The sequence below is a fragment of the Trichechus manatus genome, unplaced genomic scaffold (genome assembly GCF_000243295.1).
Source record: "Trichechus manatus latirostris isolate Lorelei unplaced genomic scaffold, TriManLat1.0 scaffold00008, whole genome shotgun sequence".
Taxonomy (NCBI): domain Eukaryota; kingdom Metazoa; phylum Chordata; class Mammalia; order Sirenia; family Trichechidae; genus Trichechus; species Trichechus manatus.
Genome location: NW_004443944.1, coordinates 17,940,547 through 17,943,215, shown reverse-complemented (window position 1 = coordinate 17,943,215; position 2,669 = coordinate 17,940,547). Strand labels below are relative to the sequence as shown.

The 2,669-nt window shown below is 49.3% G+C and overlaps 1 protein-coding gene across 3 annotated transcripts in view; it reads right to left on the bottom strand.

Moving 5' to 3' along the window:
- The window catches only part of NCOA5 (nuclear receptor coactivator 5), a 31,163-nt gene extending 29,047 nt beyond the window's left edge, over window positions 1–2,116 (bottom strand). The window contains exon 1 of one of the 3 annotated variants that reach the window (XM_004370286.3): window positions 1,996–2,116. The gene's annotated coding sequence lies outside the window, so the exon portion shown is untranslated. The remainder of the gene's footprint in view (window positions 1–1,995) is intronic. The other 2 variants (XM_023743207.1, XM_023743208.1) reach the window with 2 other exon arrangements.
- Between the last annotated feature and the right edge of the window lie 553 nt (window positions 2,117–2,669).

Here is a 2,669-nt window from a genome sequence, read left to right as displayed (position 1 = left end):
CTAGGGTCACATAACAATGTGTGTATAAATTTTTGTATAAGAAACTTGAATTGTTAACTTTCACTTAAAGCACAATTAAAAAAAAAAAAAAAAAAGATGACTTTAGCCTTATATACGTCTACACTGTGTTCAGAACAAAGTAACCCTAAGGAACAAGGAATTTTTTTTTTTTTTAAACACAACACTTGGGGGAAAACCCTTGAATGGCCTGAGCTGACTTTCTGAGTTTCCTTTAAATGAAATAAACTGTATCTGCTCTCACACATACACAAAGCTTATGAAAAGACTATAAGTAGAACAGACTATTAACTTATCAGTAATTTGTCAACGTCTCCTTTAAATGTATGATGTTCATAAGCATGCAACAGCTGAACAACCTGCACCGAGAAACTGTTCCAGTGAGCCTTGCAACAACACGGTTTCTCTACCACATTCTATTATTTGAAAAAAAAAAAAAAATCTGTGTTTCTATGTTTTAGGTTAGGAGAATGTGTCAAAGGTTTCAAAGAATATCTGGAGGGTGACAAAACAGAGATAAGCTAAGGGAAAAGCGAAGAAACTGGAATGAAGGAAGAAACTGATGTTAGCCAAGTGATCTCCAATACCCACAATGCAAAGTTTGGGATTTACTTGTTCCGAAAAGTTAGTTTTCACACCCAGACTCACTCATACAGAAAACATTAAATCTAGAGTGGTCAGAAACCAAAAAAGCTTCATCAGCGTTTGCAGAAACATCTTTTTATAAACTGTGAGATGGGTACCACACCACAATGCTGTAAGAAAACTGAGGCGGCACACCGATGCATGTTAAGCAGTCAGTTCTTGCAGTTCCCTGGGACTAACATTTATAAGTCAATAATGACAACAGTTTACAAAGAAAAAGACTTATGATATTGTCATCCCCGAAGATCCCAGGGCATTTCATGGAAACTGTTATGCTCCAGGGGAAAATTCTGTGCACAGAGCGAAAGGCAGAAGAACAATGAGTTCCATACTCCTAGGGCAGCGTTTCCCAAAGTGTGGGATGCAGAATAATTTCAGGAGGAACAAGGACGCAATGTTTATTTTAATATATAGGCATTTATTATTTTTTTTAAATGAGCATTAGAAAAATATCTGGCTTTCCATTATACGGTTTGTGAGTTAAGTTTCCGCTTTAAACACACATATTTAAGGAGGAGAAAAAAATAAGTCAGTTTAATGAAAAAATAACATTTCGTAAACAGCAGTACAGGTGGTACACGGACGAAAAGGCGGAACGCGAGAGACTGGGATCTGGGAAACGCCGTCCTTAAAAAAAGCCTCTGGCCCGTTGTCGGGAGCGGACAAGTGTCCTGAGTCAGGAAACAGTAATGCCTGCAGGTTTGAGCGCTGGCTCTGTCGCGGGTAACCCCGGGCACAGTTCTCGAACCCCGTTCACCAGGCCCGGGGTCCGCGTCTATAAAATGGATGGGGTGTCGGTGTTACATGACAAGTGGACGCCTCGAGGACGCGGTCACGGGGCGACGGCGTACAGCGCTCCGTACGCCCACGGCGCTGCAGGCCCGTAAAACGCCCGGTGAGGCGCGGCAGCAACCCCGGTTCGAATCCCGACTGCGCCACCAACTCGCTGAGGCCCCGCAGACAAGCTACTTTACTTGACCATTTCGAAAAGTGGGGCGCGGAACATGCAATCCTACCCTACAGAGAAGCCTTGAGGGCTATGGTTGACGGTTCGCGTACAGACAACGGCTGTGGTGCGACGGCGCCCCGAACGCAAGCCTACCACAGGCCGCCCAGACCGGCCAGGCCTGGGCTTGACGGGAGCCAGAGGCGGCCGCGCCCCGCACCGGGCATGCGCAGCCCCGCGCGCGCCCGGAGAGAGCCGAGGCCGCGGCCGCGCGTCGAGCGGGCCCTCCCGCTTCAGCCTCCTCATCCGGCCCAGGCCCCCCCCCTTCAACCGCCTGCTCGTCTGCCCCACACCTCGGCGGACAGCCACCGCTTCCCGGCACTCACCGCTACCAGCGCGGTGGGCTCCCGGCCGCTCCTTCCCCTTAGGCCCGCCTCTGCAGCCTCCGCCTCAGCCCACCTGCCCGCCGTAGGACAAAGGCGCCAACAACCGACCAGCGCCGGCACGAGGCAATGGCGGCCGGGGCGGAGAGTGGCGACGGGGGCAGAGGGCGCGCACGCAGCGGCAGGCGCGGCAGTGTCGTGAGGCCGCGCAGGTTTACGGCAGGGCTGAGTTGGGGCGTCGATCTCCTTAGCAATGAGGGCGGGGTTGTGTCTCGAGGGCGGCGGTTGAGCACGCGAGGGGTTGCCTAGTAACGGCGTTCCCGGCTGAGGATGGGCGCCAGGCTTGGCCCTTCCCCCCACCCCATAAGGGCCTCAGTGAAGTGTATTCTGTTTTCAGAGCGCCTTCGTTCCTCAACTGCGGAAATAGAAAATGTAAATGCTCAAAATACTTCGATTTACACTAGCAGAAAATTAAAAACACAACTGTACATCATAATATTTGATAAAATCCTGAATTTTCAGTCATGAAGTTAGAGTGTGTCTGTAAGAGAATAGTATATATATCCCTGTAACAACCGGATCACAGGAGACAAAGAGACCAGAGAAGTGGAGAAAATGTTTTATTTAAATTTACGTTTAACTAGGCTGTGTACCCTATTAGTTTCAGTGACAAGAGG